Raw genomic sequence first — 21,300 nt, forward strand, 5'->3', positions numbered from 1 at the left:
AATTTTGACTATAGTAAAAATGCCGCGAAAGACTGTGAATAGTGTATCGCGAGGTATTATGAATGAAATTACCGACGCAAACAACTTTACCGATAGGACATATGACACGCAGTGTAATGATGACAATCCTGCGTTCACTAACAATCAGTGCATTCCGACCACTAGTGATGACTTTTACCCTGATAATGAACAAACGAACTCAATTGTCTCGTCTGTTAATTTGACGACAATTGATGACGCAGAACGCTCTATTGTAATGAGCGCTGCTCAGCTTAACACACCCGATTCGGAAAACTCAAGTAACGTACAGACAAATTTGTCTAATGAATATGAACAGGATACTCAAAGTACGACGGATCTATTTAATTCCGAAATAATGACCGACAGTGGACATTCGACTGACACACCTTTTTGTGAATCTCAAAATAACCAAATGGTTACAGAAAGCGAAACAATTCCAGATCCACCATTAAACAGCACGGAGAATAGAAATGCTAATTTTGTGTCGGATCCACTTAAGGCATTGTTGCTACAAATTCTTGAAAAACAAGACAACAGTAGTAAAGATCTCAAACAACAACTTAATGAACAGGTCAGACAACTTAGGGAAGATAACAAACGCTTAAATGAAAAACTTGACAATAATGACGAAAATTTCAAACAACTTAGTGAGCAGAACAAACAGTTAAATGAAAAATTAGATGACAATTACAGACACTTAAATAAAAAATTAGACGACAATTCCAAACAGCTTAGTGAACAAATTAGAGCCGTTGCCGCGCAGTGCCATGACACTAAGTTTCAATACTGTATTGTGAATATTTACAGTTACAAGGAATCTTAAAGAGGCTGTTCAGAGTTCATGTTCTACTGTCGGTTCCGTTCTAAAATTCTAGCTGGCAATGTTTACCTGCAGTTGAGCTAAATTTTTGTCAGTAACTAAATCAAACTTAACCCTATTTATATAAAAATTAAGAAGACTGAAAATTGTTGAGCGACATAGATGTTAATTGTGTTCTAGAAAGGGGGCATTTAGATACTGCTACCTGTGTCTAGGGTGGTTGACAGCAGATGTTCCATTAGGTGATCCGCTGCACCCATTCATAAACACGGTCAGAGAGGCCGTTAGAGAGAAACTCTTCGCACCGAGATATCAATGTGTCCTCTTCAGTCAAACCTTCGATGACGTCATAGCTGTGCAGCTACCAGTAGCGTTTTCGGTGGAAGGAGGAGGTGAACTCGAGAGGACTGTACACCGTCCTGGATCGCTTAGATTTTACGTAAGTAACTGTTTGTGTGTCTCCCGTAATGCTGACAAGACCGCGTGAAAAGTGGCGAGATGCTTTTCCACTTTTATGGCGAGCAATTAACCTGTGGTCAGGGCGATAGACCATTTTATTTGGCACTTTTCGTAGAGGTCGCCTCTGAACTGTTGTTAATAGTGCTGTTTCCAGCACGGATATTAATCGGAATTAAGACTTATATTTTGTGTGCGTGAACTTCATATCAATCAGTTGAACGCCATAAGTTTTATTTATAGTCATAGTTTCTGATCCAGCTGAGAAAATAGCAAGTAGAAACATTTTCTTTCAATGAGCACAAAGTGTAATGTGGACTTGCAGACTGGAAATTATTTACGGTATGTTCTTCATGGCTTTCTGCCTGACCGCAAAAATACATTTCAAGCTCATTTAAATGGCAAAGATAGGTATAAAGCACACACAGACAAATTAAATGTCTTTTCATAACAACATAAAGAAGTAATGACAATTTTGATTATTTACCCGCCACCCCACAAACCCTGTGAACACGTTAGTTGTCATACGGGAGTGCACACAGGATAATCATACGAAGATGTAAAAGAAAGGGCCACACTTGGTCACCGAGAATGTGGAAATAAACATCGTGGTTAAGGTTCACGATGTAATGAATCATGCTACAAGAAACATTCCTAAAATATCACAGATCTATCTACCGCATGACCTGCGCTCTCCACAAATTACGGGCTGACACGGTACATCCCGGCAATTGTGAGGCGAAACCTCAAAAACAGACACAGTCGTGTGCACCGTGTCCCGTTGTGACATCAGGTGTAGGCGCATCCGAGCCTGCGCGAGTTTTTTTAAAGCCGGGAGGGCGTGAAGGCCGCTCTAGGCCGCACGTGACTTATTACGGTCTCATGGATAGATGGCGGTACCGTTTAAGCCGTAGTGGTTGGAGGACGCTGTGAGCGTGAGAATTTTAGACCGGTGGTCATGTAAACGCATGCGCCGGCAGCTTGGTTGGGAAAATCCGGCTTCCCGGCGGTTGGAGAGAAACGTGGAGTGATAAGCGCCATGGCTGGGAGAGCGTCCAGAATGAAACAGCAACTAAGACCACATCCAATAAAACCTGAACCCAGTTGGTTACAGAAAAACCAGCAAAGATTTGTGATGGCACCGCTATTATTTTCTGTACATATGTTAGCGGTCAAACCCAATTTTAGGGTGAACTAGTTTCACCTAGGTCAAACTCGTTCATCCTGTTACCGATAGGATAAAACAGTTTAGCCTAGGTCAAATCGGTTTATCCTAGTTAGAATTTACATGCTTTAGGATAAACTTGTACGTCTTAGTCTGAACCAATTTTGCCTAGTCGGAACGCAAGTCGCTGCACGTACGAACGGGGAATCCCCGAATCGTCTGTTACTCGCCTCTCGCGCCTCTCAACCGCTCTTCGCTCGCATTGTTCTTTGTTTTGAACGGTATTTTGCATCGACGATTGCGCGTGTAAAGTTGCTGGTTGTGTTTACAAAGAGTTCATTATAATCCTAGTATAATTATTGTGAGGCGTTTCATGATGTATGAGCCTTCGTGTAGTAGACAAGGTGGGCAGCAATTTCTTGCTCATTATGCTTTGGTGTACGGAAAGGTGTCGACGTTGTATTGTAGAAGGATACTAGATGACTTAGACTAAATTTCTAATGAATCACAGCTAGCTCTATATGTAGAAAAATGTAAGTTAATTCGGATGAGTGGGAAAAACCAACCCCCTAATGTTCGGATACACGATTAATAGTGTCCAGCGATATGAAGTGGAATGCAAATATGAAGATTAGAGGCAGGGAAGACGAATGGTTGATTTCGGTCTCTTTGGAGATTTTCTGGAAAGTGTAGTTTATCTGTAAAAGACGCTAGTCTGACCTATTCTTAAATACTGATCAAGTGTTTGGTATCTGTACCAGATCGGATTGAAGGAAGATACTTAATCACATCAGAGACGGGCTGCTATGATTTGTTACTGGTAGGTTCGAACAACACGCAAGTTTACGGAAATGCTTCGGGAACTCAATGGGAATCCCTGGAGGGAAGGTGACATTATTTTAGAGGAACACTACAGAGAAGATTTAGAGAACATACATTTGAAGCTGTCTGCAGAACGATTCTGTTGCCTCCAGCAGAAATTGCGTGTAAGGACCACGAGATACGAGAAATTGGGGCCCATGCCGAGGCATATAGATAATCGTTTACCGCTCGATCTATTTCCGAGAGGAACAGGAAAGGAAATGACGAGTGGTCGTACGGGGTACCCTCCGCCACGTGCCGTAAGGCGGTTGCGGCGTCCCGATGTACATGAAGATGTAGACTGACAATCGCTAGTTTGAGTATACTTTCATTTCTTTTCGTTTTTTCCAGTTCAGTTCGAATGTCTAAGACATTTAACTATAACATTCAGAAAATATTTACTTATTAACAAGTATCTAAGTGTCATTTTTATGAGAAATGACTGTTTTCTTATTTCTAGTTACATATCACAAACAAAAATCCAGTTTTAAATGGAAATATAAATTCAAAATTCCTGGTCTTTTCTAAAAGACACATCTACATCTACATGGTTACTCTGCAATTCACACTTAAGTGCCTGGCAGAAGTTTCATCGAACCATTTTCATACTACTTCTCTACAATTCCACTCTCGAATGGCGCGTGGGAAAAAGGAACAACTAAATCTTTCCCTCCGGGTTCTGATTTCTCGTATTTTATTATGATGATCAATTCTCTCTATGTAGGTGGGCGTCAACAAAATGTTTTTGCATTCGGAAGAGAAAGTAGGTGACTGATATTTCGTAAATAGATCTCGCCGCAAAGAAGACCGCCTTTGTTTCAGTGACTGCCACCCTAACTCGCGTCTCATATCAGTGACACTCTCACCCCTATTGCGCGATAACACGAAACGAGCTGCCCTTATTTGCACTTTTTCGGTGTCCTCCGTCAATCCTACCCGATAATGATATCACATCGCGCAGTAATATTCCAGCAGAGGAAGGACAAGTGTAATGTAGACTTTCTCTTTAGTGGGTTTGTCGCATCATCTATGTGTTCTGCCAACAATTCGCAGTCTTTGTTTCGCCTTCCCCACAATATTATCTATGTGGTCTTTCCATTTTAAGTTGGTCGTAATTGTAATTCCTAGGTATTTAGTCGAATTGACAGCACTTAGATTTGTGCGATTTATGGTATACCCAAAATTTGTCGGATTTCTTTTAATATCCATGTGGATGCCCTCTCACTTTTCTCTGTTTAGTGCCAATTGCCACTTTTCGCACCATACAGAAATTCTCTCTAGATCATTTTGTAATTGGAATTGATTGTCTGATGATTTTACTAGACGATAAATTACAGCATCATCTGCAAACAATCTAAGGGGATATGAAACTTCCTGGCAGATTAAAACTGTGTGCCCGACCGAGACTCGAAATCGGGACCTTTGCCTTCCGCGGGCAAGTGCACTACCATCTGAGCTACCGAAGCACGACTCAGGCCGGGTCCTCACAGCTTTACTTCTGCCAGTATCTCGTCTCCTATCTTCCAAACTTTACAGAAGTTCTCCTGCGAACCATGCAGAACTAGCACTCCTGAAAGAAAGGATACTGCGGAGACATGGCTTAGCCACAACCAGGGGGATGTTTCCAGAGTACTGAGATTTTCCTAAGTGCCGAGTTTTGAACTTCGAAAATTTTCGCATTTGTCGCCAGTCGACATTTAGTAACATTATCGAGCTGTGGACAATGTCTTTCCCTCAAGGGACCCTTCCGAACTCTGAAATTTCAACACCGATCTAGAGTGTGGATTCGGACTTGTGATTTCTGCCAGTTGGCATCTGAGAACTTTGATTTGAATCGTAACCAAGTTGGGCTTAAAATTTTCGGTAAGGTTTTGGAGTAAGTGGGGACCTAGCTGAGATATTGTCTGGCTATTTAGTTCTCGCATAGTATAAACATTCACTTTTGGAAGTTGATTAAACTTGTTGCCTCGGGTCATGAGGAAAATGAATCTAACAGTTTCGTAAAACTCAGCCTCTTGTGAGCTGTGAGCTTTATTACGCATATCCCTACTTGCATGCTGTTGAACCATTTTGGAAAATGCAACGAGCGAGTGATTGGTCCCTAGAAGTTAACACAGTCAGACTTTAGAAAAATTCAAACTTTCACTGTGCCCGATATGTTGTGCTGCTCACTAAAACTTGAATAAATACAGGGTGTTTCGAAAAGAATATACGCATTTAGAATGCATATATTTATTAAACTTGAAGACATCCGAATATGAAGCTTTACACTGCAGCTCACACAGAGACGCTTGCCAAAATGGTTTACGAACCTCTCAAGTTCAGATTATAGATGTTCAATGTGTCCTCCATCAGCGACAAATAATATCATATCGATGCTCAAATTCCTCTCATACTCAGGCAAGCATGTCCTTCGTCACTGATGTTATGGCAGTACGGATCCGGTTCTTCAACTCTTACAGGTTCTATGGAAGTGTTATTAAGTAAACGTTGTCTTTAATGTAACCTCACAGAAAGAAGTCAGAGGGTGTCATATTCAGTGTCCCTGGAGCTCAGCTGAAAAAATATTAAGTCCCCAGCCTCTTGACGACCAATCCAGCGGTTCGGTATAGTTTCATTCAGATATTCACACACTTGGGGACTCCATTGAGGGGGTGCCCCGTCTTGTTGAAAAATGAAGTTATCTTCGTGCAGCCTCAGAAACAACAAAATGGGTGTGAATTCCTAAGGGATCAAACTGCTTAGGTCATCGGTCCCTAGAGTTGCACACTACTTGAAGTAACTTAAACTAACTTATGCTAAGAACAACACACACACCCATGCCCGAGGAAGGACTCTCCGGCAGGAGAGGCCGCGCAGTCCGTGTCATGATGCCTTAAACAGCGGGGCTACTCCGCGTGGCGGAAACAACCAGTTTTGTAACACATCGAGATACTGCTGACCGTTAGCCATGTTTCCATCAAAGAAGAATGGGCAGTAAACAGATGATCGGGTTATGGCACAAAATACATTGACTTTGGGCGAATCTCGTACACGTTCAGTGGCTGCATGTGGGTTCTGTAGGGCCCAAATTCGAACAGTGTGTTTGTTTACCTGACCACTATCATGGAAAGTCGCTTTATCACCAAACACGATGCGTTGTACGGAAGTGTTATCATTGTTAATAGCATCAAGATGCTCGTTACAAAATGCCACACGTTGCGTTTGTCATCAGGACGCAGAGTTTGTAACAGCTGTTACTTGTAGGGCTTCATGACCAACCGACGTCTCAAACCACGCCAAACTGTTGTTCTAGCAGTTGATACTCCAGACTGGTACGACGAGTTGATTTTGAAGGACTACGTTGGAAAGCAGTTTGAATTTGTGCAACATTTTCTTCAGGAACACGAGGGCGACCAGGTCATACACATCCTTTATCTATAAACTGTCGATACCATCTGCGAATGTTCCACCCATTCGGAGGATCAGTTTGGTACCTCAACCTGAAACGTCTCTACACTGTAATCAAGGAATTGCACTTCGCAAACTAGAGAACACAAAATGATTTCAGTTGTGAGTAACCATTTCAAACATGTGACGATTACCAAACAAAACAGAAGACAATTGACATCTAGTGGCTATTGATAAAAACTAGACTATGCGTTCGTTTCTCCAATAGCTGAGCCAAGGTGCAGCGATCGATAATTTGAACAAAACAATACTTTGTAATATATATATTCTTTTTGAAACACCCTGTATTAATGTGCACAGTAGTGACGGGGTGTTGGACACTGGCTCTCTAGTGACACTTGTTCAGTTCAGTACTTCAGTTTTATCTCTACACATCCAAGTTAGCCAGTGCACAAAGGAATTAGTGGTCAGTGAAGTGCAGTACTGTATCAGTCCTAATCCACTCGCCAACGAAGCAGCAAAGCTCCAGTTACTCTGTATCGGAGGATCACAACAGTCTGTCTTCTCGCGACAGTCAACACCGATCGCGTGCCAAAGAAGAAAACCAAGCCTGACGGTACTCTATCGATATATACACCAATGTGCAGACTGCACTCTGCACAGTCGCCTAAGCTCTGCATCATAACAGTATACTTCATAAAATACGTTTCGTAATCACAAGTAAGTAAAGAGTGAGGTGATTTGACGAAAGGTCAAACGAATAATATCTTTCCAAATTTCTATCAGTCACTACGTGTGAGGATGCAACGTCCAGTGTCACGGACAAATTCTGTGATCCCTCAGTCTGACAATACCGAATTCCAAGTGAGTTAATCGAGGGTTTTTTCGCATATCTACTATCTATATCACTAAGCGGATAAAACCATCAACCAGCACCAGTTCCATTTTGCTTTCTAACGCCGTACACGTGCACCAAAATTTTCTTTTCTTTTTTCTATATAATTGTTGGCGGTATTTAATAACTGAAAATGTAGTCTAAGTTAATCGTTAAGAGGTGTAATCTTACGGTAAACGGTAAACACAGTAAGTATTAAAGAACTAAATTTGGAACTCACAGCACACAAATTATCTAGACTATGTTAATCCAGTATTTGAGCATAAAAGCACTTAGCGACTTCCAACAAACTTTATTTCGCTAACCCTCTCCACAATGTAATGAAATGAAATAGCTTTATGCCTTACTTCTTTTTTGTTATTCACGCAAAACATTTTCAGAATCGGACAAGACGTTTTAATTTATCATATCTTTACTACTAATTTTATTTACATCACATTCTGCAGAAAATATCTACATACTGGGTGATTCAGCTGCCCCTAGCGACAGGTTTCATGCAACCCGCTACATTTAAAAACTATGTAACAGATTTTCTTATGCTCTTGCTCCCTGAACGCGAACTATCAGTCCTACACAAAAAACGAACGGAACCTATTTCTGGTAAATTTAATGTACGTAGTTAAATTTTTGCTGGAATATGTTTCCGCCGAAGGCCACAGGTTTTGAGCTATTCAAGAAAAATGCGTTTGAAGGTCACTTTTGAAAGTTTTTCTGAGTAGTTCGAGAACTAGCGCCAACGTATCCCAGTATAAAATTTAACTACCTTAAATATCCCATAAAAAGGTCCTGCTCATATTTTTCTGTAGGACAAATAATTTGCAGCTAGCGAACGAGAAAATACATAAATCTTCCTCGTGGTATTTTAAGCCATTACCATTACACACTACATGAAACCCATGAGTAGAGGCAGCTGAATTATTCTCTATATCACTGAGTGTAGACTACCTGCAAAGTTATATCACTATAGGACACAAAATTAAGGAGATATGACGTCATAAAGATTGAGGTACATGAGAAGCAAGCTTTTCTTAAAACTGAACGCAAATTACCCAGATGCCTGAAGCTGTTTTACACAAAGGAGTTCGCTTTGAGGACGGCGACTACTACTATTCACTAATCCAGTATGACGTTCCAAATGACAGATCACTTTTTAGTATGTAAGATACAACTATTATGGGCTCAGAATTTCCATATTCTGCAACTAATTTCTAATCTGTCCACAACCTGAAGTTTTAAATCAGTGTCTTCACCGTCTTGTAACTGTGTCTGAGGTAAATAGGGCTGTTCTAAGTCACTTTCGACTAGTATATTAGCAGCATGACGAATGATCCTCCGGACGCTTTCTTTGATAGGTGAAAATCTAGCTGAATGTCACTATTACCAACCTGCATCTGTAAACCACTTTACTGTAGCTTTTAGTAGCTACCACTGTTTGAATTCTCAGTCTGCCTGTCTGAATGCCAATAAACTGGACACTATCGCGACGTATCAATAGCCACACAATCCTATACGCAGCTTATCTTTAATTTAACAAACACAATTTTTCACGAGTTTATCGCTGCTTTTCTGACAGTTCAGATTTACTGTCGCTCGTCGCTACATTTCCAAATGTCAATGCTTTGTTTGTCGGTAATAAAACAGCACCCACTACTTTCACCTGTTAAAATGTCAGATTCGAGTGAGTTGCTGCCATTATGCCCGTCGTCAGTTGAAATATGATGTCCTCCTGCCTTCACATTTTATGTAATTTTGAGCAAAAATTAACTAAATACTCTGTAAAAAGAGTCTTTATTCTATTGTGATGACATAGTTCCTGAATCTCACAGCCAAGGTAAAATAATATAATTAACTAGCCTCAGAAGTTTGTGTTTCGAGGAAATATAAAACAATTTATGCTGTATTTCCTTCTATTTTAAGCAGAATTTTGACGAAAAAGCTGTCTTGTCATTGCTACATTCCTTGTGCCACTGCCTAGGACGAGATCTGTTTTCCGCAGATATGTACCGTCGTGGCAGGCATGGGGAAAACAAGATTAAAATTTTATAGCCACAGACTACACGTAATGAGACTTACCCACAACATTCAGATACGGAACGACCGATAGCTATATCCTGGATTCAACAAGTTGAAAAAGATCTAGCATTCCTCAAAAGTGTCAACAGAAACACAGACAAAAAAATTGACGGAAGACAAGCGTGGCCGGAGAATGAAGAGGAAAAAGGAACGAGACAAACTGAAGAAAGGAAGAATTTTCATGCAGAAAAAAATGAGATCTACATGGGACATCAATCAGAAAATATAATAAAATCTCTTATGTGTGATACAACAGCAAGCATACATGGAGATAATGCTGAAAGGAATCCAAATGTTATTACAATTTTCCACAGAAACCAATATTTGCGGAGCGATGGCTGCTGTTGCATATCTCACAGCTGACAAGTAGAAAGAAGCCACATATAAAAATATTTGTATTTATATGTGTGTGTAGGTTTCACATCTCCTGCTGAAATGATCAATTTCAATCAGACATCTTACACATATTTTTTACTGTCTGGAAAGAAGAGCTATGAGGCTTACAACGAGGGTAGGAACCGCCTACCTGTCAAAGGGATAGTGGTAGGAATGAAAAAGAAGTGTGGCCCACGCCCCTCAACCACCCCAACTTTTTCAGCGAGTATTTGAGAATGGGAGCAGTTAGTGACGCGCAACAAACTGTACATATAATTTGAAACATCAACGAAACTTTTTCTCGTCGAGTTCATCGCTTCCTACAATTTCGCTGTCCGTGCAGTAAAACTCACATCATGCATGACGTTTTAATATATTACTTCTCTGCTACTTACTCTATGTGCAACATACGAGTATTTCGCCGACAGTATCCACACATGCCGTAGGGCGTACCAGCAATTTTTTATTATTGTACGACATATAGTTCTCGAGACGTGGCTTCATAAACACTGAAATGCGTAAAAAACTGCCAGATCATGCATGGTGTTTTAATGTATTATTGCTTTGCTACTAAATACATGCGCAACACATTCCGCAGACAGTATCCACATACGCCGTTGAACGTACCTGGAAATTTATATCATTGTACGACTCATTGTTCAAGAAATATGACGTAATAAACATTTAACTGCTTGAAAAATGAATTGCAGGGTGAAATTCGCAAGTTACACAGGTGGAATATGTACACAAATGTGTGATATGTGAATACCCATCGATGAATTTCAACCAAATTTATAAAAAATATTAGTATCGGAAATAAATACTGCAAAGGTAAGAAATGAAGTCAAATACAGGGTGTACATAAAGTCCGAGAACACTTTCAATTATCTATTGCACAAGAACTAAACATTGTACAGATGTCATACATATTATATTTTGAAGAGAAACTCTGAAAGTTTTTTATTTTTATTTTTATTTATTTATTTATTTTTTTTTTTTTTTTTTTTTTTTTTTTTTTTTTTTTTTTTTTTTTTTTTTTTTTTTTTACAAACATTCGATATGCAAACCATGAGTCACCCAGCAGACGTCAATACGGCAATCGAATTCTTGCCATGCCCGTCCTAGCATGGCATCTTCGACTGTGGCAGTCGCTTCCCATATTCCCTCCTGGAGCTCTGCTACATCACGTGGTAGAGGTGGTACATAAACAGATCTTTAATGTGTCCCTGCAGAGTGAGATCTGGTGATTGGGAACGCTATTTCATGAAACAGCTGTCCCCTTTTGTAGCACGGCCAATCCATCGATACGGCAGCTCCGCGTTCAGATACCCACGAACTTCATGATGAACGTGGGTTGGAACCCCATCCTGCTGAAAGATTAACGGTGAGTCCGATTGCAGTTGAGGCATCAGCCACTGCTGCAACATGTACAAGTAGGAATATCCAGTGACAGTGCTCTCGGTGAAGAAGAATTGCCCGTACAGTTTTCAACGTGACAAGGCACAAGGAACATTTACCTTTGGGGAATCACGCTCAAATTCAATGCATTCGTGTGGATGTTTTGTACCTCAGATTCGGCAGCTGTAGCACACTTGTTTTTATCGAACTCCAACGGGTAGAATGTTCGCTCCACACCTGAACTCGACATATTTGCGGCTAGCGCTGACCATCGGAAAATTACCAAACTAAACTGTGGCAGTATAAATGGAAAAAAACTTTCAGGGTTTCTCTTCAAAACGACATATGTATGACACTATACAATGTTTGGTTCCTGTGTAATAAATAACTGAAAGTGTTCCTGGACTTTATGTGCAACCTGTATTAATGAAGTAGTATTGTTATTTAAGTTTACGTGAGCCACATACATGTTTTGGTTTAGGTATTCGTTGTGACACAGGTTGCTTTAAATTTTGAGCAAAATAATTGATCCAATGAGAAATTAACAGCAAACTATCTTATAAGGAGTACCTAAACCAAGATATGTAAGTGGTTCGCCTAAAAATAGGTACAAATACTACTCCATTAATATTTGACATAATTTTGCACCACATGTACACTTATTCACATGCCAGTAGCACTCAGATCAGATTTAAACACAATAATAAAATCAAAGGCTTCATGGAAAAGCAATAACTCATTGCTAAAACTAATGTAATATCTCCACTCAGTTTTCACAAAGGAGCCATGAACATGACTGAAATTACTTTCAATGCTACTACAGAGAGGATTCCACAATGCGCAACAAAAACTATTGATAGGATCTGCATAAATAGCATTAGCCTCAGCAAATTTACCTATAAAACAACATAATGAAATTACTATCAAAGCAGTGAACGAAATAGATAGAGAATAAAAAATAAAGAAAAGCTACAGTACATATACAGATAATAAAACTCAGTAGGGTTCGTGTCTGATCAACAACTGTGTAACCTGTAAATAACTATGGTTTAATGTTGCAAACTTATCACAGAAATACACGCATTTACACAGTTTACAATGTGAAAATGTTACAACAGTTGTCAAATGAACGCATCTCGTCCTCAGAAAGTGAAATAATCCTAAACGCAACAATGGTAAATTTTAACTAGAAGTTTCCTTACAAAACTATTCTTACGACTATGTCATGATGTTGGCCAGTACTATGATAAATCATTCTGGTTCAAAGTACGTTACTATTTAGGTTGACAATCAAGTTTACGGGGGATGGTTAGTTTTGTGTCAAGCTGAGCAAAAGATTACCCAAGGTCGTTCCAGTTTACATTGGACACAAGCTGGTGAACCAACAAGTTTGCACCTCTGCGCTCATTATTTATCTTAGCTGCGATGTGCTGTCGTCTCCATGGCTGCTCACGCCCACTGAAATTCCTGTAAGATCTAATTAAGCCTTTCCTGATTTTTTTTCAGCATAAATTCTCGCTATGTTTCTTGTGATGCAAGAAAACATGCACTCATCCTTAGTCTTGGAATATGGAGATATGCATGCTCATGGGTGGAGCGGCATGCATATTAAAATGCCCTCTCAGTCTTCACAAGGACAATTAACTAACTGGCTGGTTCGTTTCACCACAGTGTGAGCTCAACAATGCTACAGCTAATATCTAGCTGAATGTCAGCCGCAGTGAATGCAGTGTTCACTCAAAGTTCTCCTCTGCACCTTAAAGATTGTTACGAGCTGCATTCTGCATTTGCCGCCAGTTCAGAGAAGAGCCTACGAAAATTACGCTCTCGTCTTTCTCAGAGCCCACCTCTCTCCCTACCCGGGTTCTTTCGTTCTCCACATCATGGCTTTTTTCGACCAATAGGAGCGTTCCTCTTATTTTGTGGAAACTCTCTCTACCAACTGCAAGGGCCCTACCATTGAACTGCATCGTAATCTCGGCACTTTACTGTTTCCTAGTTCGTTTCCGCCAATCGGACGTTTCGTGCCCACTCCCATTTGTACCATTCGCTGTTCACGTGATCAACTGCGTCACTGGTTTCGTTCGTATCCATTTGGAATTCCGAAACACAGTTTTCTAAAGCTGCTGTCCTACTTCTGGTGGCCCGTTACTTGCTCAGCAGTATGCTTCACCTGTCGGGTCACTGACTCCTGCCGCGGAACTCCCCCCTTAAGAGCTTTGCATAGTGCCTCCCATGCGTGGTGTGGCCTCTACATCTGCCCATGCTGGCTTCCACAAAAAACGTTTCTTCTCGCTACTTGTTTCACTTTCTACTCACCGACATGCATTATATAGGAGTGGTGTGTTAATACCGCCGATTCAGTGTCATCCCTTTTGCATTACACACTCAGAGGCTAATCTGCTCATTACCACCAAAGTAAGTTAGGTGTCATATTCACCTTCCTGTTACAATGTATAAGACTCTTATGTATGGTGCAAAATTGACCATTTATTCTGCCACCTTACACAGCTCTACACTAAATGAATGAAAAGTTAACAAGTAACAACACCCTAGAAACCATATTAGATAAATGCAATAGTCTAGTCAATGTCTAGCCAATAGTCTAGCCAATGTTAACAGCACCACATACTACATAATCAAGAAATTAATCAACCGCCTTAATAAATTTTACACATATAACAAAAATATACAATAAAGAATTCTATAACATTGGCTAATACATCAAAGACATAAAAATACCGCCAATAGAAGATTTGTTTGCTTCGACGTTACTAACCTATGCACAAATACCTCATCCATTAAACAATAGATACACAGAACAAAACTACTCAAGTACTGAAAAATTGTGATACAAAACCCCGCAGAAGTTATCCAATTAATAAAACTAGTCTTCCACCGAAATTACTTCGAATTTGACAATAAAATATGTACAGAAAAAGATAGTGTCGCTATGGTGTGCAGCATTTCTGGAACTGTAGCTCATATATTTCTTAAGAGCTTGTAAGAAAAGTTATTCAAAAGGAAATACTTAACAAATCAAAATATCATATACTACTACAGATGACACATTAATACTTATAGAAGGTAACTTTACTAACATACATGAAATACATAAAGCACTGAATCAATGACATCCCAAAATTAAATTTACCGTAGACCTCTTAAAAATCGACAGCAAACATTATTTCGAAATTCATAGAAAGCCTGTTGTTGTTGTGGTCTTCAGTCCTGAGACTGGTTTGATGCAGCTCTCCACGCTACTCTATCCTGTGCAAGCTTCTTCATCTCCCAGTACCTACCGCTACCTACATCCTTCTGAATCTGCTTAGTGTATTCATCTCTTGGTCTCCCTCTACGATTTTTACCCTCCACGCTTCCCTCCAATGCTAAATTTGTGATCCCTTGATGCCTCAAAACATGTCCTACCAACCGATCCCTTCTTCTAGTCAAGTTGTGCCACAAACTTCTCTTCTCCCCAATCCTATTCAATACCTCCTCATTAGTTACGTGATCTACCCACCTTATCTTCAGTATTCTTCTGTAGCACCACATTTCGAAAGTTTCTATTCTCTTCTTGTCCAAACTAGTTATCGTCCATGTTTCACTTCCATACATGGCTACACTCCACACAAATACTTTCAGAAACGACTTCCTGACACTTAAATCTATACTCCAGGTTAACAAATTGCTCTTCTTCAGAAACGCTTTCCTTGCCATTGCCAGTCTACATTTTATATCCTCTCTACTTCGACCATCATCAGTTATTTTACTCCCTAAATAGCAAAACTCCTTTACTACTTTAAGTGTCTCATTTCCTAATCTAATTCCCTCAGCATTACCCGACTTAATTTGACTACATTCCATTATCCACGTTTTGCTTTTGTTGATGTTCATCTTATACCCTCATTTCAAGACACTATCCATTCCGTTCAACTGCTCTCCCAAGTCCTTTGCTGTCTCTGACAGAATTGCAATGTCATCGGCGAACCTCAAAGTCTTTACTTCTTACCACAATATATTATCAACATACAGCTCATCTCATCCCAAAACCCACAAACCACACTGTGGTTAATAGATTGATAAATCTACCACTAAAAGACAAAACAATTCAGAAGAAAACAAAAATCTTAGGATACATAGCCCAATAAAACGATTATAACCCCAAAATTATATCAAAACTATCAAAACGGCTTAATATACCTGAAGAAATAACACTAACCACACACACACAACGAAAAAGAAAAAAGCAACATATGTAACCATAACTTACCTGGGGAAGATCTCAAACAGAATTAACAAATTATTCAACAAAACCGGCATTTCCTTCGAATATCAAAACAGACACAGCCTCAAACACAAAATCTACAAAGGTAACTCACAAGTCCCCTACATAACAACTTCATCATTTTTAAAATTTCTTGTAATACATGCTACAAATTCTACGTAAGGCAGATTAGCATAAACTTCAACATTAGATTCAAAGAGCACACCAGAGACAGTGAAAACAACCCAACCACATTCTTTCAACAACTGCAAATAGAAAACATGAGACAAACTCCATAAATGAAGCACTGGAAATCTTCCATATTACGCAAAATTGAGCAATCATTAACATTCTTGAGGATATTCATATTCATATTCACATGAATCCAATAATCCACTACATTTACCGAACGAACAAGTCGACCTCAAGCACAAAAAATATTAAAAACTTTATTGATATTATGAAGCAGGAAAATGGGTAAAATAAACAAACCAGAGATACTATGTAATACACATCCATAGTGACACCATAAACACCGTGTAATACAGATATAACATCAAGAAAAGATCGCAAGTCATAAACCATAACAAAATTTTAATGTAAAAATAAAACAGAATAATCTCAACGCAAATAAGACGAAAATTCAGGATAAAGACACAATCAGAACCAAACCTAAGAAAATAATCAAAACGTAACCTAATTTCCACACATCACCCTTACTTTAGAAGTAACTATGGAAACATGTAATAGCCTTGATCCACTGTCACTGAAGCTGTCAAGATGGAAAAATCATTCATGAAAACACACTAATTTATATCTAAAAATCAGATATAACAGTACATCTACAACGAATGTTCAAGAAACATCTAAATACAAATTCCAACAAGAACAGCATATGGCAGCATCGATATTACACGTAAGTTAAAAACACCAATCGAACATAAAATACCTTTACGATCATAGTTGCAGTTTACAGTATCAAGACTATCACTTATTAACGCGTTTACAGAACATGTGGCGAGGGCAGTATGCCGAACCGAGGTCAGTGTGATTTACACAATAAAACTCATATGAAGAATAGTGTAACTGATATATCATTAGCGTAATCATATTAACGACGAGAGGTTGAGTGATGGTGTGTGATGCAACATAAACTTTCTTCGTTACTCTACGTTCGTCTAAGACTGCAAATATTGTCACCATCAAAATTCATTTTCACAACACCATTTAAAATCACTGTCTATGCTATTGTACTTATTCCGACTTAATTTGCAAAAAATGAACACAGCTCACTAAGAAGCTGAGTTTGGACTGCCATTTGATGTAGGTCCTGCCTCAACCAACACCCAACGCATTCTCCCCACACAATGGTCTGTCACCCCTATTTACCACTTTTTGGAGTCCTGTGACATCATGTAAGCAAAATTAGTAACACTTTCCCTTACTGTAATGCTGTGTCGTACATTTGGGTCATCCAGTAGAGACTCCTTACGAAAACAACTTGAAATAGTTTGCCCATCTTGCTTAATCTTGAATAAACAGAAATTGTGGATGGATTATGTTTTGTTTCCCACTCCGGGAAAGGTCTGAGACAGGTCCACCTCCTTGTTGCCAAGAGGTGTCTCCCCCCGCAAACATTAACTAACATTTAGTTCTGCCCGTCGTATTATTACGCCCTCCAAAAAATTTTCCGATGCTGATTTCCGAACCCGTCATAACTTGTCATTCTCGGGCGCTCGGGCGTCCCACCAAACGACGGTGGATGCATTCGGCCGTCGATTTTTATAGCAAATTTTGATTCCAGAGCTTAACAAACACTGAAATATCTCGAGATCTAAAGCTCAGATCACAATGAGGTTTGACTCAATCAGTCTTAATTAAAAGATCGCACATATACATGTTCCGTTCCAACCGTATGTCGTACTTTAGCAGTTATCGTGATGCCAAAACGGAAAGGTGTGTGCTCGTTGAGATTATATATCACTCCCAGGTCTCAAATTCAATTATGACAGTAAATTATCATGTCACAGGTGTCCTGATATTGATTTTCTTCTTTATTCTATGCTTGCGAACCTCTTCAGCGAAGCGAAAGATTTGCTCTTGTTCATTATTAATCGGCATAGGACGCTACGTGGAAACACGGAAGACGGAAGCTAAATTCCAGTTCTGAAAAGTGGGAAAGATTCAAGTATGACCTCTACTGACCTATCGTGCTGTCGTCCTGTGTACAAAACGCTGGAACAGATAGTGAAAACGGGAATGGAAGGGAGACTTGAAATTAGTAATTTGATGCCTCGGACTCAATATGAATACAGAAAAGGCAAAAAGACTGTAGACAATCTGTATTCGCTTTGCTCTGTAAATCATCTAAACTTTTCAAACGAACACAACGGTTGTCGCCACTTTCCTTGACGCTGAGTGAGCTCATTATCATGTTCAAAGACCGGTTCTCTTGGAAAAGCTGGCGGAACCTGAAACCCCTTAGAGAATGATTTGTGCTATCAGTACCATAGGTGCTCAAACAACGATCCGTGTAAAATTCGAAGGAAACACGCTCTGACACTCTGACATCCTCATGTTGCGCAAGCCCTATCTTACAAATTCTATATACCCATTGTGGGGCGGCGGATGAGTTTGTAAAAAAAATAAATCTACTGTAGACTGTAGAAACATTTCCCGGGCCGATGCACCATATGTGGGGCGGCGGTTGAGTTTTGTAAAAGTAATAAAAAATCTGAATGCTGGATAAACGCTTGCGTGTTGAATCAGTTTCTAGCTTTTAGAATGTTGTTATTGCTGTCTTTTGCCGTTCTCAACACTGGCTCTCTATTTACTCCGTGACCCCCAGAAAGTGATTTAATAAAACTTGGAGCCAGTAAATAGATATCCTAGTGCCCACTTTACCTGAGAATGTTCTTATAGCTGCAGCTTATAGCTCTAAGGAATTAGGAGATTGTCCGGGATTTCTAATCAAAAACGGTTTTCCAAAATAGTTGAGTATATTCTGAAATTCACTAATAAAAACCACAAGTATCCCTACAACCTAACTAACAGAACAGTTCAGAGTCTAATGCGCTGATGCAACTATAAATGTCCGAATCAAATGTTAAAAGAATGCTCGCCATAATTTGATGAAAATATTTCATCAAACGCCACGCTAAATATTTGGTAGAATGTCTGTCCCGCGACGGCACGTGAAAATACGACAATACGCAAACTGAAGCTAGTTAATGAAAATCATTCCAGAATTAACACTTCACATGAAATGTTCTCATGGTTCCGCGTATCTCTAGTAACTTAATACGGCACCCGAGGCTGTTTGTAGCAGATACACTGATGCGACGCGACTACCGACGCAGATGGCGTGTCATTCAGCGTCTGGAGAGAAGTGGGGCCTTCCTTCCTCGCGCAGTGTTCTTATATATATAGCCGCGGTGCGGACGGCTGAGGGATCGCCTGATCTTTCCGGCTCTCTCGACTAGCCGCTGGGCTAGTAACGCACCACTTCAAGTTACATAATAATTTATAGCTTCTTTGGCTGATGGCCGAAGAAGCTCTTAATTTAAACGTGCATTCAGCACGCAGGTAAGTATTGATAATAAAATTTTGACGTGGCTAAGTTAAATACTTTGAGCGAGAGAATTAATTAAATTACACTGCACGCAGCAGATGAGCTCTGAACTGTCCCTTTTGAGATCCGCTATCGCTATAATTTTATAGGTATTAAAAAGAAACTTTACACATCTTCATAATCATAGCGGACCTCCAACCTATTTAAATCTAAACATCCTATCCTTATTTACTGGCCTACTTAATCTATCTTGCTTCCTTCAGTTTTGAGACGAAAACCAGAAAATCATGAATTTCCACTAAAGTCTTAATTTGTGAAATCCAAAGTACTGTTTTTATTAAATCATTATGAAAAATGAATCTAAATATAAATTTTGAAGTCTCTAGCTCTTTTCTGTTGCGCCAATGATTTTTCCAGAAAAACGTCCAAATCTCGGAAATGGCTGAAGTTATCGAACTGATATTTAACACACATTAATTTAATATTATTTCTGACCTGCTAGAAAAGTTTTAGTTCATTTGCTTGATTTTTAGGTATTGCGCAACATTTATGACGTCAGAGCTAGTTACAGCAGACTGGCTGGCACACAATGGAAACTGATGTGAATTTACAACAGCGTGAGTAGGCTGCTTCCCTACATCACCCTCTACTTAAATTTTTTGTTTATGAATGTTAATGAATGAAAAAAAAATTTAATTACAAAAAGGGAAGCAAGAGTACAGTTTAACTCCCTATGAAAATTCAAAATTGAAATATAAATATGTAGAAACATTAAAGAAAAATGATTACCTACATTAATTATTTAAATTGTAGGCATGTTCACTGCCTTTTGAACAATGTCATTACTCAAACTTTTTAAGGAAAGTCAATGAAATATTTTGTGCATACATATTGCCTTAGACAAACAAACACATACACATTGAAAAATTATGAAAATCTTAGATCCATTAAATACATTTTTACATTTTTACATACACAAATTCAAAGAAAATAACATGATACATAAACAGATGAATATCTCTTAACAGTCTTTTCTAAACCTGAAAGAAAAGTTCACAAATAATTTTTTTACACACGTGGTTGTAGCCGCTTTGGCTGGCGTCCTACACTTCCATTCACAAGGGTAGAGGATGGGAAGTTGCTATGGTGTGCGTCCTTCATGTTCTCTCTGTATTACATGGGGGAAAGGGGAGGGGTCACTGTGAGTTGTGTCCAAGTCACTCCACGCTTTCACGCAGCTACCAGGCTGCCATTATCTGGTTTGTCCTGTAGAACAAACAAAAAGAGTGCCTCAGACTCTGTTCACTTAATATCTATGGGTGGGTCACAATGAAATGGGGATATATACATTTTATCCTTCAATATTTTGCTGGAACAAAGTTAACAGAGCTTTTTCAGTATTACTCTCGCGGTTACTTAACTGTCATAAAATCGTTAAACAAATGACTCAAAACGCCTTTAGTCATGTACTAGAGAAAATCTATGCTCAAGGCATACAATCATGAATCATATTTAATCTGAATTTATTATTTCTGGGCCGGAACACTGAACCAATGCTCGGTACATTCCTGACAAATCTGCATCTTATTTACTTAACTGACTCATCTTTGGTTACTTTATTCTTAGAGATAGCATGAGTATGATTAGTGGTTGTTTTCTCAGCTTCCATGTACATGTGAGTAACTTTTGGTAATAGTACAGTTGTGAGTGTTCAAAACACACTACGTTTAGTTGACTACTAAATCCACTTATTGGTCCTCTGCTATTGTCAGTTCCACATCTGCAATTAGGTACTTACTTACTTTGAAGTGTATTTATGCTGAGCTAAAATAATGTTTCACGTCTGTCAGTATGTTATTTATTTATTTTGCTAGTGTATGTTCTTATTTAAAACTCACTCTATTAATATTTAAAGCATAGGATAGCACATTTCTTTCATATTCATAGTGTATTGCAGCTGATTAGTTTGCTCACGTGGCAATCCATTTCCACTCGATCGGACGCTGAA

Source organism: Schistocerca serialis, chromosome 1, assembly GCF_023864345.2.
Source record: "Schistocerca serialis cubense isolate TAMUIC-IGC-003099 chromosome 1, iqSchSeri2.2, whole genome shotgun sequence".
Taxonomy (NCBI): Eukaryota; Metazoa; Arthropoda; class Insecta; order Orthoptera; family Acrididae; genus Schistocerca; species Schistocerca serialis.